Here is a 27,708-nt window from a genome sequence, read left to right on the forward strand (position 1 = left end):
TTATCCCATCGATTCAGACAATATCCCCAACACCACTGACATAAATGTAGCCCCAAACCAGAACAGACCCTCCATCATGTTTCACTGAAGGCCGCAAGCACTAATTCTTCCATCTCTCTCCAACTCTTCTTCTCACATATTGTCGATGATTGGACCCAAAATTTTCAAACTTGGATTTGTCACTCCATAATACTCTTTTCCACTGATTTTCATTCCAATCTTTGTGAGCTTTAGCATATTTTAGTCTTTTCACTCTGTTCCTATTCGAAAAAAGGGGTTTCATGGCGCTACCCTTCCACAAAGACCATTCCTGATCAAGCTTCTTCATACTGTAGAAGGGTCAACTTGGCATCCAGATAAAGCTGCCAGGTGCTGAGCCAGGTCTTTGCTGGACTTATTCCAAAGAAACTCTGAGAAACTTCTAATCAGATTTTGAAAGTTTTCTTGGCCTTCCAGTCCTTTTTTTGTCATTGACCTCACCTGATTCTTCAAATTTCTTTATAACAGCTTGAAAATACCACATCTTGAGTATTCAGTTTGTTTGAGAGTGACCTTGCTGAGGCAAACGTATGATTTTAGTATGTTTTAATTCTGTGATCTTTGGCATTTTCAATGGAATGATGTGATTTAATGTTGGTCTTATTAGCAAGCTTCCAATGAATTAACTTATACCACATGTGCATGTAATGCTCAAGCATGTCTTGCACAAACCTTGTGTAATAATACTTTTCACAGCAGTCATTTTGACATGAAATAGAAGGACAAATACAGATGTTAGCAATGACATTAATTAGGGTTCCATTCCATTTAGGTTTACTGCTATTGCTCAAGTGTAAGGGGAGGTCACACTAAATACTTGCCACTTTAGCCTATAGAAGCAGTTTTTTTCAGCTTTTTTCCTGCTTTTTAATACTGCATACAAATATCCTGTATTTTCTGGTTGTATTCTAATAAAGAGACTGATAAATAATTATCTATGGTTATTATACCATTGCTAATGGTGGCCTAAGACTTTTGCACAGTATCGCTGTTTTCCATGCATGCTAGAATTAAAACCAATGGGACCTTTTACTCAAGCATATACCCAAAATCTGCATGCTGGTTCAGCAGAGAACTCAATAGTGTATATGCACACATTCTAGTAAGAGGACCATTGTTGATAAACAAGAAGTTTAGATATGGGAGGGTAGATCACAACTGGAGAGTCAGTGAGTCATTCTGAAAACCTTAGTAAAAAATAAATTTATGCTTACCTGATAAATTACTTTCTTTTACGATATGACGAGTCCACGGATTTCATCCTTACTTGTGGGATATTAACCTCCTGCTAACAGGAAGTGGCAAAGAGCACCACAGCAGAGCTGTATATATAGCCCCTCCCCTTCCCCTCCACCTTCAGTCATTCGGCCGTAGGTTATAGGAAGAGAAAAAGAAAGGCTAAAAAGGTGCAGAGGTGACTGAAGTTTTCAAAAAATAAAATAAACCTGTCTTAAAATAACAGGGAGGGCCGTGGACTCGTCATATCGTAAAAGAAAGTAATTTATCAGGTAAGCATAAATTTAGTTTTCTTTTACAAAGATATGACGAGTCCACGGATTTCATCCTTACTTGTGGGAAACCAATACCAAAGCAATAGGACACGGATGAAAGGGAGGGACAAGACAGGAACCTAAACGGAAGGCACCACTGCTTGAAGAACCTTTCTCCCAAAGATAGCCTCAGAAGAAGCAAAAGTATCAAATTTGTAAAATTTGGAAAAAGTATGAAGGGACGACCAAGTCGCAGCCTTACAAATCTGTTCCACAGATGCATCGTTTTTAAAAGCCCATGTGGAAGCCACAGCCCTAGTAGAATGAGCCTTAATTCTTTCAGGAGGCTGCTGTCCAGCAGTCTCATATGCCAGCCGGATGATACTTCTCAGCCAAAAAGAAAGTGAGGTAGCTGTAGCTTTCTGACCCCTACGCTTTCCAGAATAAACAATGAATAATGAAGATGATTGACAGAAATCCTTAGTTGCCTGTAAGTAAAACTTTAAGGCATGGACCACCACGTCTAAGTAATGTAACAGACGCTCCTTCTTAGAAGGAGGATTAGGACACAAGGAAGGAACAACAATTTCCTGACTTATATTCTTATTCGAAACAACCTTAGGAAGGAACCCAGGTTTGGTACGTAAAACCACCTTATCAGAATGAAATATGAGATAAGGCGAATCACACTGTAATGCTGAAAGCTCAGAAACTCTTCGAGCAGAAGAAATAGCAACCAAAAACAGAACTTTCCAAGATAATAGTTTAATATCTATGGAATGCATAGGTTCAAACGGAACCCCTTGCATAACTCGAAGAACTAAATTCAAACTCCAGGGAGGAGTAATAGGTCTAAATACAGGCTTAATTCTAGATAGAGCCTGACAAAAAGACTGAACATCTGATACATTTGCCAAACGTTTGTGAAACAGAATTGACAAAGCTGAAATTTGTCCCTTTAAGGAACTTGCTGATAACCCTTTCTCCAATCCTTCTTGGAGAAAAGACAAAATCCTAGGAATGCTAATTTTACTCCATGAGTAACCCTTGGATTCACACCAATAAAGATATTTACGCCATATCTTATGATAGATCTTTCTAGTGACAGGCTTTCTAGCCTGTATCAAAGTATTGATAACTGAATCAGAAAATCCTCGCTTCAGTTGCAGAGAAATTAGATTTGGAAGTTGGAAAGGACCTTGAAAGAGAAGGTCCTGTCTCAACGGAAGTTTCCACGGTGGCAGAGAGGCCATGTCCACTAGATCCACATACCAAGTCCTGCGTGGCCACGCAGGTGCTATCAGGATCACTGAAGCTCTCTCCTGTTTGATTCGAGCAATCACGCGTGGGAGGAGAGGAAACGGCGGAAACACATAAGCTAGGCTGAACAACCAAGGTACTGCCAAGGCATCTATCAGTTCGGCCTGAGGATCCCTTGACCGGGATCCGTATCTTGGAAGCTTGGTATTCTGACGAGATGCCATCAAATCCAATTCCGGTCTGCCCCATCTGAGAATCAATGAGGCAAATACCTCCGGGTGAAGTTCCCACTCCCCCGGATGAAAAGTCTGTTGACTTAGAAATCTGCTTCCCAGTTATCTACCCCTGGGATGTAGATCGCTGACAGATGACAAGAGTGGGCCTCTGCCCAACTGATTATCTTGGATACTTCTATCATCGCTAAGGAACTCCTTGTTCCCCCCCTGATGATTGACATGCCACAGTCGTTATGTTATCCGACTGGAAACTGATGAATTTGGCCGAAGCCAACTGAGGCCACGCCTGAAGCGCATTGAATATTGCTCTCAGTTCCAGAATATTGATTGGAAGTAGAGACTCCACCTGAGTCCAAACACCCTGAGCCTTCAGGGAGTTCCAAACTGCACCCCAGCCCAACTGAGCCACTGATGGCCGAGGAATGAACAGAAGTGCTCGGCAAGCATTCAAAATCTTTGATTTTCTGACCTCCATCAGAAATACTTTCATGGCTACCGAGTCTATCAGAGTTCCCAAGAAAGGAACCCTTGTCTGTGGAACAAGTGAACTCTTCTCCATGTTCACCTTCCAGCCGTGAGTTTTCAGAAAAGACAACACTGTGTCTGTTTTGTCAGATGATATGTTGACGCCTGAATCAGAATATCGTCCAGATAAGGCACCACCACTATCCCTTGCGGTCTGAGAACCACCAAAAGAGACCCTAGAACCTTTGTGAAGATTCTGGGTGCTGTGGCCAACCCCAAAGGAAGAGCCACAAACTGATAATGTTTGTCCAAGAAGGCAAACCTTAGAAACCGATGATGATCGTTGTGGATTGGAATATGAAGGTAAGCATCCTTCAAATCCACGGTAGTCATATATTGACCCTCCTGGATCATTGGCAAAATCGTTTGAATTGTCTCCATCTTGAATCATGGAAATTTGTTTATACACTTGAGGTCCAAAAATGGGTCTGAACGTTCCGTCTTTTCTGGGGACCACAAATAGTTTTGAGTAAAACCCCTGTCCCAGTTCCAATTTTGGAACAGGACATATTACTCCCATAGTAAACAGGTCTTTTACACAGCCTAAGAACGCCTCTCTCTTTATCTGGTTTGCAGATAATTTTGAAAGATGAAATCTCCCTCTTGGGAGAAAATCCTTGAATTCCAGTTGATAAATATAAAATAGGGACTCCAGTAACACCCCTCTTATTAAAATAGGTTTTACTGCTTACCCCATTCCCATACAGGGAAATAATGCCAGCCAGTTCTGATACACCAAGTCTCCTCAGAAAAAAAAGGCTGCACATACCTTAATGCTGCTTGTAGCATGGAACCGGTCTCCACACTGAAGATGTCTCATGGTTACCTTCAGAAGTCATGTGGGAACCAGCGTGGATCTTAGTTACAAATGTTAAGATCATCAAACCTCAGGGCAGAAATCTTCTTCCATATCCCCCTGAGGAAAATAGTACGCACCGGTACCATTTAAAATAAAAAACTTCTTGATTGAAGAAACTAAAACTAACACCTCACTTTACCATGTCTTCCTAGTATAACACAGGCAAAGAGAATGACTGAGGGTGGAGGGGAAGGGGAGGGGCTATATATACAGCTCTGCTGTGGTGCTCTTTGCCACTTCCTGTTAGCAGGAGGTTAATATCCCACAATAAGGATGAAATCCGTGGACTCGTCATATCTTTGTAAAAGAAATACTTTCATTCATTTCTTTAACTACTTTTTTTTGCACAAACAAGGCTGAAATACAAGTGGAGAGCAATTTATAGTGCAAGGTGCAGTATCTTGTCTTGAGAATAATGCACAATCTGGTATTACAAGTAGATGGACAAACATTTTGACCAAAGCATCTTAACATGGGCAAACTTTTTTTTTTTAGCTATGAACATGCTCACTGTGCTCATATTAAAAGTGGTACATTAAGTGTTGTAGCCACTAATCAGCAAGCTCTACCCAGGGTGCTGTAACCAAAAATGGGCCGGCTCCTAAGCTTACATTGCTGCCTTTTCAATTAAAGATACTAAGAGAAGGAAGAAAAATTGATAATAGGAGTAAATTAGAAAGTTGCTTAAAATTGCAGGCTCTATCTGAATCATGAAAGAAAAGACTTGGGTTTCATATCCCTTTAATGCCAGTGGACCAGATGCCCATACAGTGAAACAGCAAAACACACAAATATATGTAAAGTTCTGGAAGCAAATCTAGGGCATCAAGTTGCAGAACAGGTATGGCTACTGCATACAGTACTTTATCTAATGACATAACATAAGTATTAACTCCTCACTTGCCAGCAGCAGCCCATTAAATCAATATATATACAGTATATAAACTAACAAATATACTTCTAACTGATATGTATCCGACATGGCCACTATACTAAGAATCAGCTCCACTAATCCTCTATTTTTTGCCCCTCTCTAGCACTTAAAGGGACAATTAAAGGGACACTGAATCCAAATTTTTTCTATCATGATTCAGAAAGAGCTTGCAATTTTAAGCAACTTTCTAATTTACTCCTATTATCAAATTATTTTCATTCTCTTGGTATCTTTATTTGAAATGCAAGAATGTAAGTTTAGATGCTGGCCCATTTTTGGTGAACACACTGTGTTGTTCTTGCTGATTGGTGGGTAAATTCACCTACCAATAAACAAGTGCTTTCCATGGTTCTGAACCAAAACAATAGCTTAGATGCCTTCTTTTTCAAATATAGAAAACAAGAGAACGAAGAAAAATTGATAATAGGAGTAAATTAGAAAGTTGTTTAAAATTGCATGCTCTATCTGAATCATGAAAGAAAACATTTGGGTTCAGTGTCCCTTTAACTAAAAATGTAACTTTTATGATTCAGGTAGAGCATGCAATTTTAAATAGCTTTTCATTTTACTTCTATTATCAAATTTGAAATCTCAAAAATGAAAAAATAATTAGTAATGCATACAGATAGCAATTATTATAAAACAGATTATGTGCTAGAAATCATAATTATACTATGAGACCAGAAGTAAAAAAGAAAAGGGCATGTATAAATACATCAAACCTGCCAAAGTACACTATCTGCATTATAGCCTACATTTATATTTATTCATTGTGATATGCAGATGAAGGTATTAAAATGCACATGTGCCAAAAAACAACATTAAAAAGCAGATACATCTGATAAGTAACTACATATTAGATGTCACAGCAGACAGGGGATAGTGGCGGCACTTCCTAGTATACTGGGCAGTTAGTGTTAGGTGCACACTACGGTTATTCTTAGATCTAGTCCCAGGCTCTTAAAACACACACTCTAGGAGTTCCTTGTAAAATAATCGGGAGGAAGTTCTATTTTAGACTTTCACATATACTTAGTGGTGGACACCTTTAATACACCACTTTAAACATTATGGTACAAATACCTAATAACAAGTCTGATGGAACTATATGTGAATGTTACATCTGATGAAGCCCCTGCGCCAACCCTTTAAGTGGGAAGGGGTGAAACTTGTCGCAAGTGGCTGATTACCACAGAGCCAAGTTTAAAGGGACACTGAACCCAAATTTTTTCTTTCATGATTCAGATAGAGCATGCAATTTTAAGCCACTTTCTAATTTATTCCTATTATCAATTTTTCTTCGTTCTCTTGCTATCTTTATTTTAAAAAGAAGACATCTAAGCTTTTTTTTTTATTCAGAACTCTGGACAGCACTTTTTTATTGGTGGATGAGTTTATCCACCAATCAGCAAGAACAACCCAGGTTGATCACCAAAAATGGGCCGGCATCTAAACGTACTTTCTTGCATTTCAAATAAATATACCAAGAGAATGAAGAAAATTTGATAATAGGAGTAAATTAGAAAGTTGCTTAAAATGCCATGCTCTATCTGAATCACAAAAGAAAAAATGTGGGTACAATGTCCCTTTAATGCTGTAGACTAATATATTGAATGCACCAACCTATAACACTATTAAGTGCTAAAATTAAGTGCATAAATATGTGCAAAAATATGTGTAAGGATTAAATAAATATAAATATTATATATAAAATGTCCAACTGTACGCAAGGAAAGATCCTACTTAAAGCTACAGTGACATACACTGCAAAGGTGCAAAGATGTAACGAAGTACAAACACAATAAAGTGATAATATAATAGAGCCAATGATCAATCATAGGTGAAAGTTCATGATAACTTATCAAAATAAGCAGTGCAGGTGAATCCCTATCCGTTCCAAGGGTACACTCCACAGAGTCTTGATATAAGCGGCAAGCTGCTTCTTCCAAATCTTGTTGGTAGTCAAGTTGGATTGTCTTAAGAATGTCAAACAGAAAAAGAAGAAGGCGCCACCATAGTGCACAATCAGTAGTTCAAATTTGCATCAGCGCAGATACTATTGTACTTACAAGATTCCAAGCACTTGAGAAGTGCTACACGGGCCTCCTGGACTCTTATAAGTCGTCCAGACAACTTTCCCTTGTATGTTCCAAACAGCGTGTGACATTGGTAGGCTGCAAATACCGGGGACAATCTTAAACTGCAGAAATGTGGTTTACCACACGTAAGAGTATCCACAAATAACTTCCACAGAGGTATATTAGAACTGTAAATGTTTAAAAAGTTGTGGAAAAAGTCTAAAGTATAAAAAGACTATTGTTAAAACACAACGTTTCTCGGGCTTGCCTGACCGTTTCGTCAGGTGTACATGAATTTATTAATGTGGGGCAGACATAATCCGCTACAGAGGATCATGTCCACCCACCAGGGGGGTATTACCGCCTAGGCAGACAAGGCACGGACCTAGGTCGGCAGCATAGGAGGGGGCGGACATTTTTCTCTCTCTACAGTCAGAGAAACTAAATAAAGCAACGTGGAGCAAAAAATAAATAATTAAAAATTGTGCTATATATTTTTGATTATTATGTGTGCCATGCCGCTGTGTTAAACAGTCAGGGGCGTTATCTTATTCACTATAAAATGGTCGCACTGCCTATTGAGCAGGAGACATACTGTCTTGCATACAGCAGCTGTAAAGACCGCTGCTCCATAACTTGTCCACCTGCTCTGAGGCCACGGACAGAAATCAAGCCGCGAACCTGCAGGGGGCGGCATTGCACCAGCACTTCACAAGAACTGCTGGTGCAATGATAAATGCCGACAGCATATGCTGTTGGCATTTATCAATGTGCGGTAGACATGATACGCTACGTCGCACCTTAATAAATATACCCCTGAGTATCCACTTACTCACAGTCGCTGTATGCAGGAGAGACAGGTGCTGCTGGCTGCCTACTATGGATCCTGAACAGCTGCCTCCGAGATCTGTGCTGACTGGTAGGAAGTGACTGAGTGAGAACAAGACACTGACCTCTTGCTCCCTCATGGGCTCGATTTATCAATCATTTGAACAAATTTATGCTTACCTGAGATATGTATTTATTTCCAGATATTGTGAGTCCATGGCTTGAGTAATTACTGTTGGGGAATATCATTCCTGCCCAGCAGGAGAAGGCAAAGAGCACCACAGTTAAACTGCTAAGTATCACTCGCTTACCCACAACCTCCAGTCATTTGACCGAAGGGAAATGGAGAAAAAGGAGTAACACAAGGTGTAGAGGTGCCTGAGTTTATAGTCAAAAGAACAACTGTCTAAAAAAAAAAGGGTGGGGCCATGGACTCACCATATCTGGAAATAAATAAATTTATCAAGTAAGCATACATTTTTTCCCCCCTAAGATATGGTGAGTCCACGGCTTGAGTAATTACTGTTGGGAACCAATACCCAAGCTAGAGGACACAGATAAATAGGGAGGGACAAGACAGGCAGTCCTAAACAGAAGGCACCACCGCTTGAAGAACCGTTCTCCCAAAAGAAGCCTCAGCCGAGGCAAAATTATCAAATTTAGAAAAAATATGTAGAGAAGAGTAAGTTACAGAATTGCAAATTTGTTCCACAGAAGCTTCATTTTTGAAAGGGTCTATGAGTAATTTATAGCTGAAACACGTAAGACCTAGTCCTTCCACTCATTGTTTTATTGATGCTTTTGATCTCAATAAATTGAGCTTTACATTCACCTCTTTGCATCCGAGCCTGCATTTTTGGAACTGCTCTTAATTTTTGAAAGCCGAAGAAGAGTAAACAGCTCTTGTGGAATGAGCTGTAATTCTCTCAGGAGGCTGCTCTCCCGCAGTCTCATAAGCCAAACGAATTATACTTCATAACCAAAAAGAAAGAGTAGTAGCAGTAGCTTTCTGACCTTTACATTTTCCAGAGAAACAGACAAAGAGGGCAGAGGACTGGCGAAAATCCTTAGTCGCCTGTAAGTAGAATTTAAGAGCAAGTACAACATCCAAATTGTGTAGCAAACGTTCTTTGGCAGAAGAAAGATTAGGACACAGAGAGGGAACAACAATCTCCTGATTGATATTTCTATTAGAAACAACCTTAAGAAGGAAACCTAACTTAGTATGAAGAACTGCCTTATTGGCATGAAAAATAAGATAAGGGGAATCACACTGCAGAGCTGAGAGTTCCGAGACTCTTCAAGCAGAAGAGATAGCAACAAGAAACAAAACCTTCCAAGATAACAACTTAATGTATATGGAATGCAACGGCTCAAACGGAGCCAGCTGTAAAACTTTAAGAACAAAGTTAAGGCTCCAAGGAGGAGCAACAGACTTAAAGACAGGCCTGATTTTGACCAAGGCCTTACAAAAAGATTGCACATCTGGCACATCCGCCAAACGTTTATGTAGAAAAGCTGATAAAGCAGAAATCTGACTCTTCAGGGTACTGACTGACAATCCCTTCTCCAGGCCTTCCTGAAGAAAAGATACATTTCTAGTAATTCTAATTCTACTCCAAGAGTAGCCCTTGGATTCACACCAATAAAGATATTTATGCCATATCTTATGGTAAATCTTTCTAGTAACAGGCTTGCAAGCCTGAATCATGGTCTCAATGACCGACTCAGAAAAACCAGGCTTAAACAGAATTAAGCTTTCAATCTCCAACCAGTCAGCTTCAGAGAAACGAGATTTGGATTAAGGAAGGGACCCTGAATCAGGAGGTCCTTCCTCAGAGGTAGTCTCCAAGGTGGGAGAGATAACATCTCCACTAGGCCTGCAAACCAGAACCTGCAGGGCCACGCAGGGGCTATTAGAATTACTGACACCCTCTCCTGTTTGATATGAGCAATAACTCGTAAAAGGAGAGCAAACGGAGGAAACAGGTATGTCAACCTAAAAACACAAAGAACCGTCAGAGCATCTATCAGAACGGCCTGCAGATCTCTTGATCTTAAACCATACCTTGGAAGCTTGGCATTCTGATGGGACGCCATCAGATCTGACTCCGGCACCCCCCATTTGAGGACTAAGCTGGAAAACCCTTCCGGATGGAGTTCCTGCTTCCCGGGATGAAAAGTCTGTATGCTCAGAAAATCCGCTACCCAGTTGTCTACTCCCGGAATGTGGATGGCAGATAGACAGCAATGCCCACTGAAGAATTCGAGTAACCTCCTTCATGGCTAAGGAACTCCGAATTCCTCCATGGTGATTGATATAAGCCACAGAGGTTACGTTGTCTGACTGGAACCTGATAAACTGGGATGAGGACAACTGAGGCCAAGCCGATATAGCATTGTAAATCTCCCTCAACTCCAAGATGTTGATAAGAAGAGCAGACTCCTCGTGTTCCAGACTGCTCCCCAGCCCAGCAGGCTGGCGTCCATGGTCACGATCACCCAGGAAGGTCTCTGAAAGCATGTGCCCTGAGACAGATGTTCCTGAGAAATCCACCACGGGAGAGAGTCCCTTGACGACTGATCTCACTTTATTCTCTGAGATAGATCCGCATGGTCGCCATTCCATTGTCTTAGCATTCACAACTGGAGAGCTCTCAAATGGAATTGAGCAAAAGGAATGCTGTCCATGGAAGCCACCATCAGACCGATTACCTCCATACATTGAGCCACTGAAGGATGAGCAGTAGCCTGAAGAGAGAAGCAAGAGGAAATTATTTTGTTTTTCCTGACCTCTGTCAGAAAAATCTTCATCAATAGAGAATCTATTATAGTCCCTAAAAACACTACTCTTGTAGCAGGGGAAAGGGAGCTTTTTTCCAGATTCATATTCTATCCGTGGGAACGAAGAAAAGACAACAATATCTCTGTGTGAGATTTTGCTTGTTGAAAAAATGGCACCTGAACCAATATAATGTCCAGGTAGGGTGCCACAGCAATTCCACAATAACAGATCACTGCCAAAAGAGCCCCCAGAACCTTTGAAAAAATTCTGGTAGCCGTGGCTAGACCGAATGGAAGGGTCACAAACTGGAAATGTTTGTCCAGAAAGGTAAATCTCAGGAATCTGTGATGGTCCCTGTGAATAGGAACATGAAGATATGCATTCTTTAGGTCTATGGTTGTCATGAACTGACTCTCTTGTACTAAAGGAAGAATGAAGCATATATTCTCCTTCTTGAAGGATAGAACTTTGAGAAACTTGTTTAGATACTTCAAGTCTAATCACAAATCGGTTGTAGTAGAACCCGAGATCCTGCTCCTGCACTGGAACTGGAACTATCACTCCCAGGGAGGAAAGATGTTGTATACATTTCAAGAACGCCTCTGTCTATCTGATCTGCAGATAATCTTGAGAGATGGACTCTGCCTCTGGGATAATAGTCTTGAATACCAATTTGTAACCCTGGGATATTATGTCCACAGTCCAGGGATATCTCGTATGCAGGCTTGAGAGTACTGAGAAAGTCTGCCCCCCCCCACTTGATCCGATCCCAGATTGGGGGAAACCCTTCATGCTGATTTGGAATCAGCTGCGGGTTTCTTTGATTGTTTCCCCTTGTTCCAAGACTGATTGGGTTTCCAAGAATACTTGGATTTTTCCTGCTTGGAAGAAGAAGAAGGCTTTCCTATGAAGTTATGAAAGAAACGAAAATTACTCTGATGTCCTTTAGGCCTATTCTTCTTATCTTGAGATAGAAAAGACCCCTTTCCATCCGTAATATCAGATATAATTTCTGCCAAACCAGGTCCAAACAAGGTTTTGTCCTTGTAAGGAATCGCCAGAAGCTTGACTTTAGAGGAAATGTTTGCAGACCAGGATTTCAACCACAACGCCCTGCAGGCTAGGACAGCGAAACTAGAAGTTTTAGCTCCTAGTCTAACAGCATTTAAAATGGTAACTTAAGAGCTTTAATCCTATCTTGAATTTCATCCAAGGAAGTCTCTACTTCAAGAGAATCAGACAAGGCGTCAAACCAATAAGATGCCGCACTAGTCATGGTGGCAATACACACTGCAGGTTGCCATTGGAGACCTTGATGAACATAAATCTTTTTCAAATAAGCCTCCAGCTTCTTGTCCATCGGATCCTTAAAAGAGCAGCTATCCTCAATAGCAATAGTGGTTCTCTTAGCCAGAGTGGAAATGGCCCCTTCAACTTTGGGTACAGTATACCAAGGGTCTTTAATGGAGTCCTCAACAGGAAACATTTTCATAAAAATAAGAGATGGGGAAAAAGACACCCCTGGTTTCTCCCATTCCTGTGAGATAATCTCGCTAGCACAATCCGGCAAAGGAAAACCTCTAATGTGGAAGGTTCATCAAAGAAACTATTAAGTTTACTAGATTTCTTAGGAGTGGCAACGACAGGGGTATCTGAGTCATCTATAGTAAATAAAACCTCCTTTAACAATACACAAAGGTTTTCAAGCTTAAATCTGAAGGATACCACTTCAGTTTTAGAAGGAATTATACTGTCCGAATCTGAGATTTCACCCTCAGAAAGTCCCGATGTATCTTCCTCATCAGACTTATGGGATGGGAAGCAGAACTGATGACAGGCACCTTCTGATTTTCTAGATTTCCTCTTGCGTTTTCCCTGTAATCTGGGAATAGCAGCTAATGCCACAGATACCGCTGAAGATACCTGGACAGCAATTTCTGCTTTTAAATAAATTCCACTAGGAGTTATAGAGGAACCGCAGGGCACTGCATGTGACGCCATTGAGGCTTGGGATGTAGCAGGAGAAAGCGGAGGTATTATTTTAATAGCATTATCCTGAAAGACATTAGGCTCAAAAATGTTACCTTTATTTTGCAAGGTTTTCTTGACACATGAAGAACAAAATTGCATAGGAGCAGCAATTTGTGCATCTAAACATAATAAGCATTAATTCATGAGAGCAGGATATTGCTCCATTTCAGACATATTGTGAAACAGTAAATAAATTTGTACAGATAAGTTTCAAAAAATTTAATATTCAATTAAAATAAGCCAAGGAAAAAATAAACTTTAAATTTTATCCCAAATTAGGATCGATCCCCAGCTAAAATTATGTGAGAAAAGTTAAGAAAAAACATTTAATAAACATCAAATAAACTTCTAAAATATCCCTCAGGCAACCCCACACCTCAATTACTGAGGTGCCATACTGGTACTAATTAAGACCGGATCACCCAGAAATGGAGAAAAACAACTTTTTCCTCAGAAACGTTATGAAGTTATGAAGTTATGACGATGTTGCATCGTTTTTTTTAAAGCAAAGGGGAAATGAATAAGCTGCTGAAAAAGAAAACTCAGCCTTACTTTCAGTTCAAACTTGTATTGTTTTATCAAGTAAATATGTGTCAGAAAATAAAACCTAATAAAAACATTGTACCCTTTCTGTTTAAAAGAGTTTAAATGTTAGTCTCACACATGCTCATGCTACAGTGCCTGCTTCATGCCACAGTATAACCCATACAACATTATGTATGTCCCAATAAAAAGCAGTGTCTTTTTATTTGTTAAGTGCATGGTCTTCCCAACTGGAAGAAGAAGCATTTACCTGCTCCGTTGTCCGGCATGTAGACAGTTACAAGGTATGAGAGGACACAGTTCCTCTCAGAGACCTTTGAAAAAGAAAGAACAGAGTAGCCAACTCTGGCTTTCTAAACTAGGGCAGCAATTGTTAGGAAAACACAGTAAGTACCTTTTTACAATTTCCTAACTGCTTTAAAGCCACCATTATCCAACTCCAAGGGATGACGTGGAATACGGCTATACCCCAAAACTTGCTTGTAGATGAAATAAAAAAAAATTCTTCAGACACCTAAACTTCACCTCCTCCATGCACCGAAGGCAAAGAGAATGACTGGGGGTTGTGCGTAAGGGAGTGTAACTTAGCAGTTTAACTGTGGTGCTCTTTGCCTCCTACTGCTGGCCAGGAGTGATATTCTCCAAAAGTAATTGCTCAAGCCGTGGACTCACCATATCTTAGGAAAGAAAAGTTGTTTTTTCTCTATAGGAGAGCTGAGGAGAACTAATGATACATTTCTCTAGTCGGATTAGTATCTTCTCCTTATTTATCACTGAAAATAAGCAACTATTCTCCATGTCAGTCATATATAACAAGCCAATAAAAATATTTATACAGCCTTCCTAGTACCTTTGTCAACGCCCCTCTTCAATAAACTGTCATGTAAGAAAATAGATCTGCATTTTCATTGTTTTTGTGCTTCAATTTTAGAGCTTCTTTTATATCTTATTTTTATGCCCCAATAGATATAATTGCTGTGCTCTGTTATATATTATTTTGACACTCCATTATATATATTTTTTGATCACGCCAACATAAATAATTATTGCACTCCAATAACCATTATTATTGCGCTTTGTTATAGATCATTTTTGTTATAGATCATTTTATGGAGAACTTTAATGCAGAAACTTGCAGGAGAACTTTCAGTCCTCCACAGGAGAATATAAATGAAACATTTGTAACTAGGAGAATAAATGAGGAGAACTATATGAAATATGACTGAAATGATCTAATTTAACCCTTTTTTTGGAGAACATGTTCTCCAAGGAGAGTGAGAACAGAGAAGGAGTATTTTACAGTTGAACTTGCCCAATTTTAGTCCATTTTTAAATGATATATAGGGGAATTATTTATCATGAGAAATTTTAGGAGAAAATATAGGAGAATATGAATGATAAATTGATCCCTATGTAGCTGCACGCGCGGGAAGAGGGCAAGGAGGGAGGCTGCAGCAAGCACACAGCGAGGCTAGGCTGGTGAGAAAAAACATTTTTTTTTTTAAAATAACAGGTCAGGAGAATTAAACAGCGGTTCTGAGGATCTGTCACTTCAGATTGATGTCTCATTCTGCTCTCAGCCTTCCCCAGGGAATAAAACAAAAGTTCATCTCAGAGGTGGTTAACTTGCTCCTACACTTGTGCTGTGACACTCTGCACAGATATTGCTAAAAATAAATACACAGAGCGCCTCCTAAAAGGCTAAGACACTAGTAGTGACAAGATTATTTAAATAAAAAATATATTGAAATTCTATAGGGGTATTTCCACTCTCTGGAAAGAATTTAAAGTTTGGGACCTACATATTTATGGACACCTACTCAGTAAATTGATGTTTTTATATATTTATATTTTTTATCTAACTATCAACCAGCTTATCAGTTAACATCTGTTTTATTGTAATTTATTTTGTGATTAAGATTGTATATTGTTGTGGTTTTTAACCACAATTGTATTGTTTTTATATAGATATATGCATATTTTATTGTTAATTTTAAGTGGATCCACTTTTGTATCTTGTTTGTATATTTTAGCTATAAGTAGCTTATAAAATATTTTATATACCCCTATAGAATTTCAATATATTTTTTATTTAAATAATCTTGTCACTACTAGTGTCTCAGCCTTTTAGGAGGCACTCTGTGTATTTATTTTTAGCACTACATTCACCTTTTTGGGGGCGCTGGTCAGGACCGTCTTTAACACAGGGCAAAAGGGGCAGCTGCCCTGGGCCCAGTCTCTGTTGAGGGGCCCAAGAGTCCTAAAAAAAAAAAAAAAATTTTTTTTTTTTATGGTTCATACCAGACTGCTGAGGTGACATGGGGAACACACACATTCAGTCCTAATACTGTCACAGTTCAAAGTACTCTGCTTATATTTTTTTTAAAAACTGTGCCAGACCGTGCCGGTGTCATGTGACATGCCAAGCTAGTGCCATGTGCTGTTTTAGATGTGCACTGTGCAGCACTGAATGCAAAGCCCTAACTCGGCATCCAGCCATTTCCCACTGCATCAGAAAAAGTCTTACTGGGGTTACCATTGTTACCAGGTAACTGCACTGGTGGTGGGGATTGTTTCTGGGTAGGACTGACTGTAGGCGCATGCAGCAGAAAGCTGGAGCGGCAGGCACATGAGGATTTGAGCATCTGTGCAGCTGCACACACTGCTCTCTTCAGTCTTGAGGCTGTGTGACTCATCTCACACTGTATCCATGCAGCCTTGGACAGACAGCATCCAGTCTACTGGTCCCCTTAGCCCTGCTCTTTCTGCTGTGGCCCTAAGATCAACTAACTGAAGTTTGTTAGGGGAATAGTGCTTTGTAGAAAGGTGTCAGTGGGAAGAATAAGTGATTGCACACACGCCCCTCCCCATGCAGCATTGTCTAGTTCAGGGTGAGAGGGAACTTGTTCCTAGCAAAGAAGCGACATGTGCTGGTGTGGCTGATGTATAGCGTCATGCGGATACTTCACACATTAATGTAAGGTTTATTTTTATAGTTTTTATTTTTTCTCTGTCTCAGATTTTACAGCTTCCCATAGTAGTTCTGCTGTTCCAGTCAGTAAACTTATATTTGTCTGCACCTCCATGCTTCCTCTTTAGTCTTTACCTTGCTTTGCTCCTGTTGGCGGCCCTAAATCTCTTTAACCAGCTAACCTCACACCAGAATCACATTTAAAAGAATATTAAATGAATCCACAGTGGAGGAATTTATATATATATTATTTACTTATTAGTACTGCTTAGGTCCAGTTTCACATATTGGGCTAATAATAAAAAAAAAATTGATTTAGTTGTTTTTTGGGATGTTGGGGTGGAGAGCGAAATTGCATGGGGTGGGGGGGGGGGAGCCCAAGAAAATTTTTGCCCAGGGTCCAATCAATATTAAAGACGGCCCTGGCGCTGGTACCCACAATACTAGGAGCTACAGACACAAGGTTGAGCGCTGTCAGATTTTAACAGATTTCTGCACAGATATTATTAACCTTATCCCTGCCTGTTATGCTTGCATGAAAGGATAAACATATTCACTGCGTTATCATTAGTTTATCGCCCACCTAAATCAGAGCAGTTATAAAAATTTTGTGTGTGTGTAAATATGTGTATGCGTGAATGTATGTTTGTGTGTGTGTGTGTGTTAATGTGTGAATCTATGTGTGTGTGTGTGTGTATAAATATGTGTTTGTCTGTAAATGTGTGAATGTATGTTTGTGTGTGTGTAAATATGTGTTTGTGTGTAAATGTATGTTTGTGTGTGTGTAAATATGTTTGTGTATGTGTGTTTGTGTGTAAACGTGTGAATGTATGTGTGTGTAAATATGTGTGTGTGTGTAAATGTGTGAATGTTTGTGTGTGTGTAAATATGTTTGTGTATGTGTGTTTGTGTGTAAACGTGTGAATGTATGTGTGTGTAAATATGTGTGTGTGTGTGTGTGTGTAAATGTATGTTTGTGTGTGTGTAAATATGTGTATGTGTGTAAATGTGTGAATGTATGTTTGTGTGTGTGTGTAAATATGTGTATGTGTGTGTGTTAATGTGTGAATCTATGTTTGTGTGTGTGTAAATATGTGTATTTGTGTGTTTGTGTGCAAATTTGTAAATGTATGTTTGTTTGTGTGTAAATATGTGGCCAAAAAAACAGCCTAAAACCTAATATAACCTAGCAGAATCTTGAGTGCCTAGGGCAGCACAAAACCTAAATATGCCTCTGCCCCCACACATTGATAAATCGGCCCCATAATGTGTTAAACTGATAGTTCCATCAGACTGGTAATGATATTTCAGATGATCAAATTAGCTTCAATCTCTTAGTATCATTTGTTGAAAAGCACATCTAGGTAGGCTCATAAGCAGCAATACACCACTGGGAGCTAGCTGCCGATTGGTGGCTGCCCAGAAATGCCTCTTCTCATTGGCTCACCTGATTTGTTCAACTAGCTCCCAGCAGCACATTGCTGCTTCTTTAACAAAATATACCAAGAGAATGACGTACATTTGATAACAGAAGTACATTGGAAAGTTGTTTAAAATCGCATACTCTATCTGAATCAATCAACAAAAAAATTTGGGTTTTCATGTCCCAGAGTCTTGGGGGCCAAATTAACTGCAAATGCAGCTGTTTCCACGTGAGCCTGCACCAAGCCACCAGAAACATAAGTTAAGAAGCAGCAGCCGTAAACCGCTGCTCCTTAACTCACCCACCACCTCTGAGGTGTCGGACAGCAATGATCCTGATCCGATCAGGATGATTGACTCCCCCTGCTATTGACCGATTGGCCGCGAATGTGCAGTTGATGGCATTGCACAAGCATTTCAATAGAAATGCTTGAGCAATGTTAAATGCCAACAGTGTATGCTATCAGCATTTAGAGATGACGGGCGGACATGATACGCTACAGCTGTCCAACATTTGTTAAATCTGCCCCTTGGTCTCCAGTCCATACTCTTTTTGGCTTTTTCTAAGTTTGTCTTCATAGCGGTCAAAAAGTACCAGATAGATATCTGGCCGGTTGGTACTCCTCATACCCTTTATTAAGTGAGTATTATTATGCAGTATACACTGGTCAGCACTGGGAGCACATTTCTAAAAAGGGAACATAGAAAAGGAGATAATGAGGGGAATAGTTGCACCTTCTGATTCAGCCCATGCATGGGGTCCTCTCCTTTGGTTTACATATTTATAGGATCAATCCCAATCTATCAAATATTCGCTCCCAAAATGGCTGTTTGCTTTCCGGGCAAATTGGTCAGCGTGTTTTGTGTGTGTTTGTTATCAAGATTTAAACTGTGAAGTCATCCAAAACTGACAAATACAATAGCACCTTTACACCTCTTAAAGTTATAGCAAAGTTCTTAGTAATTAACCCCTCAGTTCACTGTGTAAGGGAAATGCTCATTTACATGTGTAAGATTAAGTTTTTGCAATCCAAATCCATCTTTACCACAGCTTTACCATCTGAATGCCAATGGTATACATGCATGATGGGCAGGGCCGCCACTAGAAATTTTCGGGCCCCTGACTTAACCATTGATCAGGGCCCCCCCCCCTTTGACATGTACAATTTTTGACCAAGTGACTAAAATGTATATGCACTTTTTTCTAAAGTGTCTATTTAAACTTGGAAATGTTGTAAAGGTAGTAACATACAAACATACAAACACACAGACACACTCATACACTGAAACACACACACACTCACACATAAGGATTCACATATAGACACTCTAGCAGACACGTAAAGGAACACACAAACGCACTCAGACACAGACACTGAGCACTTGATTACATTGACCTGACAAGTAATGTGGTAGACTACAGTTCTGTAAAAAAAAGGGAGATTTAGAAAACAAAATATGGAGTTCTGATTATCTTTTTGTAAAGGAAGATGCCAACTAAATGATGACAACAGCATGCAGTGGCTGAAAGGAAGGTCCCTGAACTGCCTAAACAATAATTTAAAGGTTAAATGGTGGATTGGTGACTTCCGTAAAGGTCTCAAAGTCTGTAGAAAGATGTGAATAATCACTAGTAAGGTCAAAATGTCCTAAAAAGGAACAGACAATGGACACACACACACACACAAACTCAAACTTGCACATACACCCAAGGAAACACTGACAGAGACAGCCTCAGAAAATGCACAAAGACATACACACAAAGACATACACACACAGAGAGACAACCACATAAAACACAGAAAGACATTCATACACACAGCCTCACTGAGACATCCACAGAAAACACACAAAGACATACACACCCTCACAGAGACACCCACAGAAAGCACACACCCTCACAGAGACATCCACAGAAAACACAGACATACATACACACACACACACACACACCCTCACAGAGACATCCACAGAAAACAGACATATACACCCACCCTCACAGAGGCATCCAGAGAAAATACACAAAGGCAAACATACACACACCCTCGCAGAGACACCCATAGAAAAAGCTCAAAGACATATGCACACACCCTCACAGACATCCACAGAAAATGCACAAAGACATACACACCCACCCTCACAGAGAGACCCACAGAAAAAAAAATACATACACACTCATAGACACAAAGACATAAACACAGACACCCATAGAAACACTCACAGGAGGAAACATTTATGCACCTTGCATCCCCTAAATCAACAGTGTGTGACATGCATGATAAAAAAAAATTGCAGAAATTAAGAGATCACTTTTTAAAGAATCATATTTGTAAACGTGTAAACAAAAATAATTCTGTGAATTCAAAATTGTACATTAATGATCTGGGTAGATGGCTAGATGAAGAAAAGTACTTTTAAAAGGTTGACATATGTTTGTTTGTTTTTTTCCCCCCATTTTCCCCAACCAAGAGCACCACTTCAAATATAGTGTACAAATGTTCCCATCTGTCAGCTGTACTTATGGATTTTGAAAATGCTGTACTCTATATGGTCTTGGTGGAACCATAAGCTGTGGTACTCATACCATTAGATCTGGTTAAATGCAGGATTTAGGCTTGTTGGTATGCAACAAAAGGGCACCTACCATTTGTGTATTGAGGAGGAAACATTTCTGCATGGTTTTAAATATAGAATTTCTACAGCATTGTCAAATAATCATAAATACACTGCTGCTAAAAAACGTGTTTTTATGAACCCCTGGCCCCACCATACAACTACTACCACACTGAAGTTACAATCCGAAATTGCACAAAGAAATAAAAAACATTTGCTAAGTAAGTTCTACCTCCTCTGCAAATGAAAGTGATCTGCCGTCTGACTCAGGCACACACTGTACAAAGTGCCAAGTCTGTCTCACACTGTGCATAGTGGTTTAGTGCACACTCAGTAATCCTCTCAAATGCTAATACTTTACGCCTTGTAACATTTTCCATGCTCAGTTAGCACTCTGCTGTAGTACCCACTGGTGGGTGCCTCATGGGCCCCCCCTGGCCCATTGGGCCCCTGACAGGAGTCACCCCTGTCACCCCCTGATGGTGGCCCTGATGATGGGTATAGTGAGCATTTTAATGTCAAAAGAGTTGTTTATTTTTTACAATATTTACATTTATGGATTTAAAATCACCATTTTCCGGTTTAGCGTGATCCTCATCTGAAAAGAACAAGACTATGGGCTCCATTTATTAAGCAGCGGATGCTGCTTCGGAGCCCCATCGTTTCAGGTTCGCCTGAAACGGAAGTTAAAAAGCAGCGGTCATAAGACCACTGCTCCTTCACTTGTCTGCCACAAAAATCATCCAGATACGATACAATACGATCTGGATGATTGACGGCCCTGCTAGCTGCCGATTGTCCGCCAGTGAGCAGGGGGCGGCATTGCACAAGCATTTCACCAGAAATGCTTGTGCAATGTTAAATGCTGATAGCGTATGCTGTCAACATTTATTGAGGTCAAGCGGACATGATTCTCTACAGCAAATCATGTCTGTTTGACCTTTGTTAAATCTACCCCTATGTGTTTCTATTATAATGACTTGTTATATCTTCTTGTACTAGATTTTATCAGTATTGAAACTATAAAGTGTGACACCCCTCGATAGCAATATGGAATCTGCAACTAAGATGGACAAATGAGATTGCTCCTTTGTAAATTGGGTTTTCATCAGGAACACACCTTAGTGAGCACAAACACATTCACAACAGGTAGGTTTAAAGTGCTTTTGTCTACATTATTGAACTTCTAAATAGGATTTGTGGTGGGGGGGGGCGGAACCAACTATCAAATAGAGCAGACTTATTTAGCACTTTAAAACTTATAAATTTAGTTGTAGGGAGATTGTGCTGACCTACTTGCAGCCTGGAGACAACCAGGATTGAAGGCTGAGTGAACTACAGGTGTAACATATCTGAACTCCAGCTGTTTAAATCACTGCTCTGGGACGGGGGCCTGCAGAATGAAATAGACGCAATGGAAGAGACCGCCACCCCTGTGCTGTCGGAGGACAACCACTCAACTCCCGATACGGGAGGTCAAACACCTACAAGCCGGAGAGGCAGAAGCTCTGCCGGATTGAAGAAGAGAGTGATCAAGTGAGGAGTTGGTTGATAGGGGGACGCCAGCCTTACTTGAAACCACATTACTTGTGGAATTAGACGAAATCCGACACACATGGCGATCCCCTTCCCAGCAAAGCCCCAGAGACAATACCGGAGTGAGTACTTTCGGGCTGTGGGACAGACCTGAGGTAGTGGACATGGATGACAAAGAGCCGGAAGGCCGCAGAACAATGGGGAGAGACGCCATCTTAGATCAATTAGTAAGTGCGTAGTAACTTACACACACGCACAGAGCTCACTGACGGCTACAGACTCAAGTGAAAGACATCATTTATCTGCCTCACACAGCAGTTTAGGGTCTCCTGGGGGTATAGAACTCTTAGACACCTAGGGGCCCACATAAAAGAAAACTGGGGAGTTGTCACGGGGGATAGTCCCTGTGGCAAAGAACACACTACTTAAAGGGGTATACACTGCCTTATTAATAAAGGAATAAGGGATAGCAGGAAGATTAAGCTAAAACCGCAATCCTCCATTATTGTAACACCAAAAATCAGCACCACCCAGACAAGCAACTAGCAATAAGGCCTAAAAATACACACTACGAGTACCGCACCTAAGCAATCTCTAAACAGTCTGTCAGCAGTTCACAACAACAGGGATTCAGACAGGGCATCTTGGGGTACTCCTGACACACAAATAAGCCCCAGATATAAGACTAAGCCGCCCTATTCAGACCTGAGCAGCCGGGTACAGTCTAAGAATACATAGACCTCAGCTAATGGGGACATTGACACCCTATGAAGGGTGAACACCTATCAAGTATAGCAAGGGACTGCTTTGACAGCTTTCTCAGCATTACTGGCTGGCATGTAAACAAATAGGCTGCGATGGTAGGGGGACCCGACTAACTCATTTAACAAGGCAATGTAGACCCACTCCAGCGTCAAGATGATATAGGAGTCTCTTTCGCTAATCTTTAATACCACTATATGTGCCTGCAGAACTAGATAAGATAAAACGTACCTCAGACATCATACACAATCCCATGCATTAACGTATGGTGATACCTTTATACTTGTTAGCGTCTGGAACAAAGAACAGGCACAGATTGATCCTCTTAAGAAGCAAGTAATAGTATAGCAGTGCTCCAACAACTAAGAAATGGCCTCTAGGATATTGGTAAAGGGAGACAAACCATTGAAAACTACCGCAATGTCCACCTTCTTTAAACCTTCCCAGTCTAGCAAGACAACCAAGGATACTGAGATAGAAAAGGAATCAGACAATGAATCTTTGCAAATGACAGAAGATAACACTCCACTAAAAAAAGGCTGATCTACGGACTTTGGTTTCTAAAAAGGACATTGCTGACAATTTCAATAAACTATGGGAGAAGATTGACTCCATACACACATCAGTTACCAGTAGTCTGAGATTAAATCGGATCTTGTAGACATGGATAAAAGGATAGAAACCCTAGAAGATCAAAAAGATACAATAGTAGAAAATTTAAATGAAGTTTCTCAAGCGATATCCTCACAAGAACAACTTCTGGTGGATTTCCAAGATAAATTAGAGGACCTAGAGAATAGGAGCAGGAGAAACAATATTAGGCTAAAAGGAGTTCCTGAGGAGGTGACCACCAAAGACCTTCCTGTATACATCTCTCAACTCTTCAGTCAGATCACGGGAACACCTGCTGACTACATTTTCCACATCGAAAGAGCCCACAGAGCCCTGAAGGCAAAACCTAAATATGGACTCCCCCCCCCCCCCGAGATGTGGTGATTAAGTTAAGTTTCTGCCAGGATAAAGAAAAGATTCTACAGGCTTTCAGAAAGAACCCCACTTTTTAGTTCCAGTGGATTGTGGTCCAATTCTACCAGGACTTAAGCCTACGGACTCTGCAACGAAGAAGTGCACTACAACCCCTTACAGTATTGCTTTGAAAACATCAGATCCAATATAAATGGGTATTCCCCTTTGCCTTACTCCTAACAAAAGTCTCGAAAATATTCACTATGAAAGAGCCAGAGGATATTCCGGAAATTTATAAAGTCTTGGGCCTAGAAGTACCATCATTACCTCCACCAGAATCTCCCCCTCTAAATAGAAACACATCTCACCAGCCTTCAGACCAGGCGAAATGGCACAAGATCAACTATAAAAGACAAAAAACTAAGGAGACCAGAGGAAATGGAACTTAGAAAGCTTTATTAACCCTTTTGGCAAAAAGGGAAGGGACCTTCATACGCTCCGTACCTATTCTCGAGGGTCTAGGAGCAGGAAAGAGAGACAGCCTTTGATGAAAACTGATCTGCTGTCTCATACTGAACCTTTGAGTTGACTAATTACAATATATTGATAATTGCGCTTGTTTTAATTCCATTAGGGATATAAAATACGCTATAGTTTGACATAGCATGTCGACACCTGATACAAAGTTATTTTCAATTTCGTTGTCCCAAAGTTAGGGACCTGTTATATGTTTGCTTATTTTTAACATGCTATTGTTCTCCCAGTTTTTATTCCTTTTCAGTGACAACACCATGATGCTTACCGGCACAGATAGCATTACTCTACTGAGACACCAGATATGGGGTAGGATTCTCTACCAGAAGGTAATAAAATATAAGCTAACCACACACAAAACAGACCCAATCTATGATCCTTAAGATAAAGTTAATATCTTATAATGTCAAGGGGTTGAATATGGATACCAAGCGTAGGGCTGCAATGTCATAATACACATCCCTACACGCCAATCTCTTGTTTCTACAAGAAACCCATCTCCTCAAGGCCAACATTCCCAAGTATTGGGCGAAACAATTTACCACATATTTCCATGCTACAGTACCCACTAAAAAGAGAGGTGTTCAATTTAATCCACTCCTCCATTAATTTCATACATGAATATTTTATAACAGACCCGGAGGGGAGATACCTTATAGTCAAAGGTCAGATTTTGGACACAGAGGTAACTCTCTGCAATATCTACGCACCTAACAAGAACCAACACACATTTGTTATGCATATCTCCCAGTTACTGACACAGTGGTCACAGACCAAATTTATCTTGGCGGGGGACCATGGCCCCAATAAAACCAACTACTAATAGGCCATTAACTAATAAAAACCACCGACACAACCGGCTAGTTACGTCAATTCAGGATATAAAACAACTAATGCACAGATAATGTCAGATGTTACCACAAAAATATGTATGCAAATGACATAAGAACAATTATCTTCTTATAGAATGGACCTCTGCCTTCTTGCAGTCTCTCCCAAAAGACTGTAGTAAATAGCGTAGTGGAATATAGATGGCACAGGTCTTTATAGGATTCTTGTCTGACCCCTTATCTGACTTGTGCAGATCTCTGTTTTATATACAGAGTATTTTACCACTTCACCGACAGAGCATTCCTCCTTTTATCCACAGTTTGGTTTTGCTTCGGGAACGGAGGTCGCTTTTACAGACAGGCCATATTATATGGAGTTAGTATATTGCACTCTTGACACTGAATATTTACAAACACATCAAGCCTTTCTTCTTTACCACAAGAGATCTTCACAAGTCAGATAAGGGGTCAAACAAGAATCCTATAAAGACCTGTGCCATCTATATTCCACTACGTTAAGTCAATTCAGGACAATTAATACCTCAGTCTCTGATTGAAACATGGAATACACTGTATGGAACAACTAACGATACCACATTTTACTCTTCGGCACATAGATCATATAAATAGTGATGTCGCAAACTGAAAATTTTCCGTTCGCGAACGGCGAACACAAACGTCTGCAACTGTTCGTGAACGGTTGAACTGGGCGAACCGCCATTGACTTCAATAGGCAGGCGAATTTTAAAACCCACAGGGACTCTTTCTGGCCACAATAGTGATGGAAAAGTTGTTTCAAGGGGACTAACACCTGGACTGTGGCATGCCGGAGGGGGATCCATGGCAAAACTCCCACGTAAAATTACATAGTTGATGCAGAGTCTGGTTTTAATCCATAAAGGGCATAAATCACCTAACATTCCTAAATTGTTTGGAATAACGTGCTTTAAAACATCAGTTATGATGTTGTATCGATCAGGTAGTGTAAGGGTTACGCCCGCTTCACAGTGACAGACCAAACTCCCCGTTTAACGCACTGCAAACAACCGCAAACAGTCCATTTGCACAACCGCAAGATAGATAGACGTGTATATGGCATGGATTTTAGGAACCGGGAGATGGAAAAAGATGCTTGGTCGGTCCTCCTACTTCAAATTTGGGGCACTGTGCGTGCAATCTACTGTGCCACCAGATATGAGTGGTGTGGTTTTTGAAGCCATAGTGCAGCACCAGAGGCCAGAAAAATTTGTCATGTACAACATGCCTGAAAAATTAGGTATTGTTGCAGCCGCTGCTGTAGCAGCGGCCAGAAAAATTGATGTTTGTTTCCCAGGCATAAAGTGCCCTAAAACATTGCGGCTTGAACCCTAGTTGGTGGCGGATAAGTCACGCAAGTCATCCGGCATTCGAAGATAAAATACAGCAGCGTGTGGTCCATTTTTAGCCCAAGGCAGCTCATGTCATCAGGCCTTTTGTAGTCGAATGTATCGCCCAATGTCAGTCCTTTCGGGATCCATCCCTCATTAATCTTAATAAAGGTGAGGTAATCTAGACTTTTTTGACCTAGGCGACTTCTCTTCTCAGTGACAATACCTCCTGCTGCACTGAATGTCCTTTCTGACAGGACACTTGAAGCGGGGCAGGCCAGAAGTTCTTTCGCAAATTGGGATCGCTCAGGCCACAGGTCAAGCCTGCACACCCAGTAGTCAAGGGGTTCATCGCTCCTCAGAGTGTCGAGATCTGCAGTTAAGACGAGGTAGTCTGCTACCTGTTGGTCGAGTCGTTCTGAGGGTGGACCCCGAAGGGCTGTGGTGATGCATAGGACTTAAAAAACTCCACATGTCCTCCATCAACAACACGTCTGTAAAGCGTCCTGTCCTTGCCGGCGTGGTCGTGGGAGTTGGAGGATTACTTTCACCTCTTCCCCTGTTAGATTCCCGTTGTTCTGTGACATCACCCTTATACGCTGTGTAAAGAATACTTTTTAATTTATTTTGGAACTGCTGCATCCTTTCCGACTTGCGGTAATTCGGTAACATTTCAGGCACTTTTTGCTTATACTGGGGGTCTTGTAGTGTGGACACCCAGTACAGGTCATTCTCCTTCAGCTTTTTTATACGAGGGTCCCTCAACAGGCACGACAGCATGAAAGACCCCATTTGCACAAGGTTGGATGCCGAGCTACTCATGTCCCATTCCTCGTCCTCAGGGATCTCACTGAAGGTATCTTCTTCCCCCCAGCCACGTACAACACCACGGGTACCAGATAGGTGACAACGAGCAACCCGGGATGCCTGTTGTGGTTGGTCTTCCTCCTCCTCCTCAAAGCCACATTCCTCCTCTGACTCCTCTTCCTCACAATCCTCTGCCACCGTTGCCGCAGGTCCAGCTAGCGATGCTGATAAGGCTGTTTCTGGTGGTGATGGTGACCACAACTCTTCCTCTTCACGCTCATCTACGGCCTGA

Source organism: Bombina bombina, chromosome 2, assembly GCF_027579735.1.
Source record: "Bombina bombina isolate aBomBom1 chromosome 2, aBomBom1.pri, whole genome shotgun sequence".
NCBI lineage: Eukaryota > Metazoa > Chordata > Amphibia > Anura > Bombinatoridae > Bombina > Bombina bombina.